The sequence below is a fragment of the Gossypium hirsutum genome, chromosome D06, assembly GCF_007990345.1.
Source record: "Gossypium hirsutum isolate 1008001.06 chromosome D06, Gossypium_hirsutum_v2.1, whole genome shotgun sequence".
NCBI lineage: Eukaryota > Viridiplantae > Streptophyta > Magnoliopsida > Malvales > Malvaceae > Gossypium > Gossypium hirsutum.
Genome location: NC_053442.1, coordinates 55,455,575 through 55,466,052, shown reverse-complemented (window position 1 = coordinate 55,466,052; position 10,478 = coordinate 55,455,575).

Genomic DNA, 10,478 nt, shown 5'->3' with positions numbered 1-10,478 from the left:
TGATCTGATGTCACTTAAAGATGAATTTGATGTGATATGCTCTGCTGCAACTTTAGAAAGATAAGATTCATCATTCTAATCCACTCCACTATAACTTTAGGGAAATAGGATTTGTTCATTCAGTCTGCCCACTGCAATTTCAGGGGGATAAGACTTTCTTACTCAGTCTGCTCCACTGCAACTTCAAGGAGATAAGACCAGATGCGATCAGCTCTCTGCAACTTCAGATAGATAAGCTCTGTGGTTTTAATCCGCTCCATTACAACTTCAGGGAGATAGGATTATTTGGCTTTAATCTACTTCACTGCAACTTCAAGGAAATAAGATTCTCAATCTTTGACCTATTCCCCTACTGATCAGGGAGATAGGATTCACAATCTTCAAACTATTCTACTGCTGACTAGGAAGATAGGGCTGGGCTCATCGATATGCTTCGCTGTCGGTGCAAAAAGGCAATATATGCTATTTTTAACCTGTTCCGCTGCAACCCAGGGAGGCAAGGCTGGTGTCTACGATCTGCTTCACTGTCGGTGCAGGAAGGCAAGATCTGCTATTTTTAACCTGCTCCGCTGTAACCCAGGGAGGCAAGGCTGGTGTCTTCGATCTACTTCGATGCCGGTGCAGGAAGGTAAGATCTGCTATTTTTAACCAGCTCCGTTGCAACCCAGGGAAGCAAGGCTGGTGTCTTCGATCTGCTTCGCTATCGGTGCAGGAAGGCAAGATCTGCTATTTTTAACCTGCTCCGCTGCAACCCAAGGAGGCAAGGCTGGTGTCTTCGATCTGCTTCGCTGTCGGTGCAGGAAGGCAAGATCTGCTATTTTTAACCTGCTCCGCTACAACCTAGGGAGGCAAGGCTGGTGTCTTTGATCTGCTTCGCTGTCGGTGTAGGAATGCAAGATCTTCTATTTTTACTAATCTGCTGCCTGGGAAACATGACCTGTATAATGAACCTATTTATGCCTAATGATTAGGATGGCATAAAATGAATAAAATGCTCCTAACTAGACATGTGTGAATGGTGTTTGCATGAATGCATAGTTTTTTTTCGAGAATGATCCCACTTAGGTTGTCATTGTTCGAAGATTATTAAGGCTTGACACTGGCATGCTACAACGCCTTCTTGCTTGGCTGGATTTTCTGAAGAAACATTTAGTCAGGTTGCCCCCACTATAAACCTCAAAGTTTAATCCACTGTGGCGCAAAAATTCATACCATCGTTCTCCCACTGTAACCCAAGGGTATATGGCTTTTCTTCAATCCTCTCCTATCACAATTCAAGGATACAGGATCTAAATCTTTCTGGCCTCTTACACCATTCCCAGGGTGTCGTACAAAAAGCTCATGTGCAAATGAAGGCTCTCTTCCCCGAGGTAACCTCTTTCTATTGCCTGGTGATCTTTACTTGCTTGTTGATTTAAGCTTTGTCATCAACATGACATCTTATTATTTTGTTCAACCAATATTTTTGACAACAAAATCCAAAGAGAAAGTCCTAGTTTAGACACTTCCTTTTCAGATTTCTAACCTTTAAACCTGGTGCGTTCTAAATAATAGTCTTATTTCAGGCTCCTGTATTATTTAGAAACTTCTAAAGAAATATGCAAAACTTCCATTGTGAAAGTTTTATTAGTCCATTGATCATTATTCCAATGCAACATGCTTGCAAAAAGGTCATAACATTGGATAAGAATAAAATTCGTTCTGAGCATAGCTCGAAAGGAATAAATTATCAAAAATAGTAAAAAAGGATAACAAAGAAATTGATTGGGAATGTGTATTTTTTAAAATAATGAAGTATTCCAAGAATAACAAATTCAATAGTATGAAAATTGGGTGAGCCAGATATCGCAGCTTGAACTTCTCTGTACAAACTTTTTGAAGATATTTCTGAGTTTGACATGTGTTTAGGAGATCCACAGTACTCTGCTAATGCCCCAAGATGTTGCCTACCCTTTCCTGATAATTTAGGTATAACAAGATCACCACATGCCCCAATCTGGTTAAAATTTGAGTTGCTCTAATCACCTCGTGCCCCATTCTGATCAATATTTGAGTCGCCCTTTTCGGGTTTTCAACTCAAATCCCCTTTGGTCTCAAGGTGCCCTTTGCGGGTTTTCACTTTGGCCTCTCCATTTTCTTTCTTCTTTTTTCTCTCTTTTTTTGCGCCATCTTTTTTGGTGATATGGCATTAATCGTGAACAGACTGCAAACTTTTGATATTATGCTGTTGCTCAAATTTAGTGAAGTCATGTATCCCAATGATTCTTTGTAGGGTAAGATCCGTTTTTCGACTTGTTCTACCATCCTTAACAGGTCCAGAAATAGGCTATGATCTATGTCATCTTCAAAGTCATGAGATCCCTCTAAACACATGTCTCGCTCAGAAGGAGATTCTGAGTCAGTAGCAGCGTCACTCATGTCATTGATATTTGGGGACCCATAGTAAGCGCAAAAGAATATACAAAAGAATGTGTGAATTTACAAATAATTATTTGTACAATATAATTATGAATGAAAGAATAATGTGGAAGAAAATCCAAAAGAATGACAAAATAATTACTCGCAAAGAATGAAAGAATGTTGGCTTAAAAATAAATGCAAATATGTATTTTATTAGAATAATGATGTTCAGACATGAGCCTATTTCACAAAGGAATTCCTATCATTTTTAGACTAAAAACAACAAGAATATTCTGAACATTACTCTAAATAAGCTCTAAAGACTACAGAGATTTCTTCCGCAATCCAATTATTTTGAACACTCCCAGATTTATAAGGGCTGATACCTAACAAGGTCCCCCTTTCATTTGTGTCTTCCTATATCTCAATGATGTGAACAGTTCCTAACTCCTCTTCATATATTGCATTCACCCCATTGTCAATCATGATTGGGTAGTGAATTTTCTGCATTAAATGAGTCATCCAACTTGACAATACCCATGTTGATGAATTTTTCAACTAGCTTTTTGAAAGTAATGCAACTCTCTATTGAGTGTCCCATAATTCCAGCATGATAATCGCATTGTGTACTTGCATCGTACCATTTGGGATACGGAGGCTGTGGAGGCTTCACATGTAAAGGAGAAACAATATGCGCATCAAAGAAGCTTTGATACAGCTCATTGTACGATATTGGAATTGGCGTGAACTGGAGTTTTTTAGTACCTTGCTTCACACATGATTCTTGTCTTGATGAACCCTACTGATTAGCAATCGATTTGCTATATGTATTCACGGTGTTCACCCCATTTTCTTTTTCTTTTGAGGTTTGCCTTCTGTTATTCCCTCCTGCATCAATCTTTCCGCTCCTTATGGCGCTTTCAATCATTTCACCATTCATGATTATGTCAGAAAAGCTTTTTGTGGCACTCCCTAACATATGTGTGATGAACGGAGCTTTCAATATATTTATGAATAGCATTGTCATTTCCCTTTCTAAGAGCGGTGGTTGAACTTGGACGGCGACCTCCTTTCATCTCTGTGCATATTGAATAAAACTTTCACCGAACTTCTTTTCCATGTTTTGTAGAGTGATTCTATCAGGTACCATGTCGGTTACATGACTGTACTACTTTATAAATGCTTGTGCTAGATCTCTCCATGAATTAATCTTGGTACGGCTCAATTGATTGTACCACCTGGATGCTGCCCCTATGAGGCTATCCTAGAAACAATGTATCAACAGTTGGTAGTTATTAACATACACAGTCATCCGCCTACAAAACATGGTAATATGAGCTTCGGGGCCACTAGTTCCATTGTACTTCTCAAACTCTGGCATTTTGAACTTGTAAGGCAGAACTAAATCCGGAACCAAGCTCAATTCTTTAGCATCAATCCCATAGTAGCTCTTAACACTTTCTATCGCTCTAAATTTTTCTTCAAGCCATTTATACTTTTCTTCTAGCTGTTTTGGCAGTTCATCCTTCATTTTCTCCTTTTCAGCTGTTTCGTCGAAGTCAGGTATAGCAGGATTAACAAGGTTGTCTCTAGAGTTAGAGCCTGATCCAGCTTGAAAATTTATTGGTGTTGCAGCACCAGCCTGAAGCTGGTGAGGCTTGATGGTGATAGAGGATTTGTGGGGATATACCTCAACGTGCTGAGGGGTAAAGCCTGGGGGATAAACAAGTCCTTCACTCTCTCCTTCTTCAACATTAAGCACAGAGCCCTTTCCTTTATTAGTTCCTCTGGTTAACAACTTAGTTAATTGAGCCATCATACTCCATTGAGATTCCATCATTTTGTTTCTCAAACTGCTCTTTTATTTGTTGTTGAAGCTGATCCTGCATTTCCTTTTGGAACTATTCTAGCCTTTCCATCCTTTGATCCATGTCTTTAGTTTTTGATCAAGTACCGTAGCGGTGTGTGGTGGGTTGGTTGGTTTCCAGATTAACTGAGGAATGATTTACATCAATTAGAATCTTTTAGTGGACTTTAATGCTATGATATCATGTAATATGAATACATAAAATGAATGCATAAAGAGACGTTGATTCTGATTCAATTCCATTTAGAGAACTTTACTAGAAAACAAATCTCTTTACATAAAATGAATATTTATACGGCTTTAGCCCCATAGGCGAAGACATTCGATCCTCTTCTTCACTCGAGCGTTAAGATAAATCTCACGAACTTTTCAAAAAGGACATCTCTTCTATCTCCTTTTTACTCGATTCGGGCCGTAATTCGTTGCTCACTCATCCTCGTGATGCTCGATGGCTTCTCTTTAAGAAAGTTCAGCGACTCTCGAATAATCTTTGTCATCTTGAATCCTTGGGCAATGGAGCCATAGTCGTGTAGTCCTCTATTAAACTATCATCCTTCTCTTATCACGTTTCTTGGACCATATTTGGACAACCATATTGTCATCCACTTTATCAAGAAACTCATTTTCTTATGACAAGCTCTCAATTTAGCAACTGTGTAACACCCCTTACCCGTATTCAATACCGGAATAGGGTACGAGGCATTACCAAAACACATGCACTTGTAAATGTATTTAACCGAGTTATAAAATTTCATCTAAATTAAAACTTTCAAAATAATTAACATGCTCCTGTAACTTTTCACAGTATATCCTCAAAATGTTATAATCATAATAATCAGGGCTTACGAGACCCGATACATACTCATGCAATTCAATGCTTCATTTCCATTTCCTTCAATTCGCAATTTCTCATGCTCGCGATTTAGATCATATCACTAGCAATTTCCATTTAATTCACGTACAATTCAATGACATCAAGTTCAACACTAATACGTATTTACCATTTAACTCAATGTTTATTGATTATACCATTCAATAACACATTTATGAAATTCTCAATTTTGCAATGAAAATATTACTTTAGCTTGAATAACAACATCGTCCTGATATAAATACACTACCACTTATCCATTTACTTTAATTCTTTTGGGCCCATTTGTCACTTACCATCCTTAATCAAATTAGGGAACGGTTACAGAAAATTGAGTACTTCACTTTCACTTTGCCATAGTATAACTATGGTCTTACGTATGATCACTTATCACTTGTCCCTGATCAGATAAGTGTAGCTAGGCTACCACTTATCACTTTGTCACTTGATCAGATAAGTGTAGCTAAGGCTACCACTTATCACTTTCTCACTTGATCAGATAAGTGTAGCTAAGGCTAACACTTATCACTTTGTCACTTGATCAGATAAGTATAGCACTTATCACTTTTTCACTTGATCAGATAAGTATAGCACTTATCACTTTTTCACTTGATCAGATAAGTGTAGCTAAAGCTACCACTTATCACTTTGTCTCTTGATCAGATAAGTGTAGCACTTATCACTTTTTCACTTGATCAGATAAGTGTAGCTAAAGCTACCACTTATCACTTTGTCTCTTGATCAGATAAGTGTAGCACTTATCACTTTTTCACTCGATCAGATAAGTGTAGCTAAAGCTACCACTTATCACTTTATCTCTTGATCAGAAGTACTCAAATCCGGCGTTCCGCTTAATTTGATCATTTATTCGATTTTTCACATTTTTATTTTATTCTCATTTCAAAAATAAATACATTTCATCATACATTGTATAATTCATGAAATTAACATTTAATCATTAAATCTCAGCCATATGAACTTATTATTTCATTATCTTTCCACACTTGTTTCTATGCACATCACACAAGATATAAGCATATCATTCAACCATAGTTGCAAGCTAGTGTATTTAAACATAACTCTTTTTTGGAACTAACCACACGATAAACCATTTCAATGCATAACTTATAAATTTAACGTGGCATAATCTAGCCACTACTTGGCCAAAGTCTAAGCATATACACCAAATATGTTAGCCAAATACACGTATAGCATAAGCATTATAAGCATGGATGAGCACAACATTTATTCATGTATCAGGCTTACCAACATGTGTTAATTCATAAACCATTCATGACATTATTTCATGCCAAATCATATACCGAATATACCATACACACATACTATGAAACTTTTATTTTCACACATGAGCTTAAACCATGACCAATAATGCAGAAATATAAGCATCATTTCTATTTCATCGTTTATCAATTAAAATCAAGCATATGACCAATTATACACAAATCATTCATATATTTCCCAATTTTCCTCCTCCTCCTCTCCATTCCACATCCTTAATGTGTATAACACACTTAAACAACATTAGCTATAATTTCACTATTCACTCACATGTATATTCAAAACTGTTTATCCGAGTTAGAGTCACTAAATTATTTTTATCTAGAGCTACAGAGCTCCAAATTAAGATCCGTTAATTTTCCCTGAAACTAGACTCACATATCTTCATACCATAAAATTTTTAGAATTTTTGGTTCAGCCAAATAGTACAGTTTATTCTTTAAAGTGTCCCCTGTTTCGCTGTCTGACAGTTCCGACCACTCTTCACTAAAAATTAATTATCTCATTGTACAGAGTTCGGATGATGTTTTCATTTGTTTCTTCTAAAAATAGACTCATTAAAGATTCTATCCATATAAATTATAACTCATAATCATTTTTGTACAATTTTTAATGATTTTCCAAAGTCAGAACAGGGGAACCCGAATTCATTCTGACCTTGTCTCACAAAATCTATTATATCTCATGATTTACAATTCCATTGCTTACACCGTTTCTTTTATAAAAAACTAGAAGCTTTAGTTTCATATTTTATTCATCCTCTAATTCAATCTCTACAATTTTTTGTGATTTTTCAAAGTTACACTACTGCTGCTGTCCAAAACTGCTTTTGTGCAAAATGTTGATTTCGATTTTGCCCCAAATTTCACAGTTTATACAATTCGGTCCTTTCTCAATTAACCCCTCAATTAATCTAATTTTATCAATTAATACTTTACCTAAACATTATAAGTTGTTACACAACTATTGAAATTCAGAATTTCCACATATAACTCTGTCTTCAAACTCTTTTACTATTAGGTCCCAAACATTCACTTTCTATTCAATTCTTTCAATAAAATCAGCATATGAACAATTTAAAGCTCTAAGTTCATGCTAAATCATCATATAATTCCAGCACATATTCATATCAACTTTCAAATTCTTTCATAAAATCAAAAACTAATGAATTTAACAAGTGGGCCTAGTTGTAAAAGTCATAAAAATACAAAAATTTCAAGAAATAGTCAAGAATTGAACTTACTTGTAATAAAAATATGAAGAACCAGCTTGAAGAAGCCCTTCCATGGTGTTTTTAGCTGATGAGAATTCAGAAAAATGAAGAGAAATCTAGATAATTCCACTTTGGTCCTAACTTTATTAAGCAAATTTTGCAATATTCCAATTTTGCCCTTAATTCTTCTTACTTTCTTGCTGATTTCATGCCTTTGCCGTCCAGCCCAAATAGACCTTGGGTCTATTTGCCTTTTAAGCCCTCTTCCTTTTATCATTTAAGCTATTTAATCATTTCCCAAAATTTTGCATTTGTTACAATTTAGTCCTTTTTGTTCAATTAATTATCGGAACTTTAAAATTTCTTAACGAAACTTTAATACTAACTTTTTAACACTCCATAAATATTTATAAAAATATTTATGGCTCGGTTTAAAATCCCTGAGGTCTTGATACCTCATTTCGATTCTAATTATTTTAATATTTATTTCTAGTGCACTATTCACTATTTCAAAAATTTTCCTAACTTCACATTTAACTTATACTTACTAAATTAATAATATTTTCTACCCATTTGTCGAATTTAGTGATCTCGAATCACCGTTCCGACACCTCTGAAAATTCAGGCCATTACATTTTTTTTCGTCGGATTTGTGGTCCCGAAACCACTGTTCCGATAGGCCTAAAATCGGGCTATTACAAACTGAACGTGAATCAACACCTCTTTTTTATGATGAAATGAAATGTCATGTCATGCAATCAAAATAAAACACAAAAAGTCAGTATCATAAAATATAATCAAGAAACAGTAAAGCACCTAATCGGATATCTACTAGGTTTCAGTATAGTTCTACCTAAGGTTGATTCCTAAGGTTCACTATATGAAGTTCGTCTTCTAGGGCAAAGGTACCCGAACTAGCAGATTCCTCAATCCTCACCCATTATAGGCTCATATGGACCGAGTTCAGTTCAGGGGAATACATTTCCCTATGGCTGCACGGAGATGAAAATCTCACGAAGATATAGGTACGGATGTATCCCGGAAGCAGGTCCACTACCCTGCACAGAGGTGAAAACCTTACGAAAGACTAGTTTCTCGCTCCCACTTAAAGGGTAAAATCATTCAACTCATGTAATGTGTAGTGCAAACAATACTTAAATACATTAAGCAAGAAGATAATGAATGCAAAAAGATATCATGAATTTTTTAAAAAATACTTTCTTGACCATAAGACAAAAATTAATCAACTTTGTGGCTCGACTATCTTATTTCTTTTTTTTTAAAAATTCCCCAGCGGAGTCGCCAAGCTGTCGAAACCATTTTTATTTTTGAAAAAAAACAAAAATTAGTTATCGATAAAAATTTGGAGTCGCCACCAATCTTTTATTAAAGTGTGATTGGACCACCTAAAAATGACTTTGGTCAACGAGCTTTGAAAAAAACGGGTTCGGGAGTCAGTTACGTTCGAGGAAGGATTAGCTCCCTCGTAACGCCTAAAAATTGGTACCAAATTGATTAATTTATGTCTTAAAGTCGAGAGTTAATAAATACGATCCTTAGTTAAATTAAATTATTTATTAAGACTTTTTCATTTTGAAAAAAAAAAAGAAAATGTCACACCCAATACGTTAGAGCACAATATTTTATTCTTTTCAAGATGAGTTGGTCCAAAAAACTCGTGTAATAAAATTTAAGAAAATATTTAATTGTTTAAAATTTATGAAGAAATTGCAGCCCAATACGTTAGGGCACGATTTCTTAAAATCCCAAACATTCAATATTTCCTTTATTCTTTTTTTTTAAATCTTTATCTCGAGAAATCAACGCGTCACATCCAATACATTAGGACACAACATATTGAATTCCCGATGACAAGTTTTATTTTGTTTGATTAAAGAGCAATCCTCGATTGTTAGATTTTACGAAAAAAATCGGAACCCAATAAGTCAGGGCTCAATTTTCTTGAAAATCCTAAATACGAGTATTATCTTTATTTTGAAAATTTTCTATTTTTAAATTCGAGTAAAAGATGATGTAATGTTATATTGAATGTATAAATATCGCGATAACAAATACAATAATAATAAATACAACAATGGCATAGAAATAATATAAACAAATAAGTAAATAAATAAAAATAAATCAATAACATGCGAAGCATGAAATAAATGAGTAAAATAAAAAAAATGATTTTAAAATATAAATGATAACATAAATCAATAAACAAATGAAAGAAATAAACAAAAAATATAAAGAATAAGAGATACATAACATATACATTAAAATTATGAAGAATACACATGAATTTACATATAAAATTTGGATTATAAAAATTTATATAAACAAAATATATAATGCATTTGTGAAAATAAAGAAAAGTATAATATATATATTATAAAATATATGTTAAAAAAAGTAGGTATTGAAGCATTTTCGAAAATAAATAAAAAACATAGATATATATACGTGTTTATATAAATATAAAAGAATATTCGTTAGGAAGAAAAATATATATATATACATATAAAAGAAATATATATATAGATTAAAAATAATTGAATAATATATACATTATCAAAATTAATTTAAAAATATATATATTATAAAACGTATGTATGTATACATGCATATATATAACAAAATTTAAAATTTAAAGGCATAAAAAAGTAAATAATAATGATACAAGATTACTGATGCCACATAATAGTATTAATAATATTAAAATAATTAATTTAATAAAAAAACTAAAATAACAAATAGAGGATTAAATCAATAATCAAAGACTAATGAATTTAAAACAAATAGTATAAAATAAAAAAATATAAGGC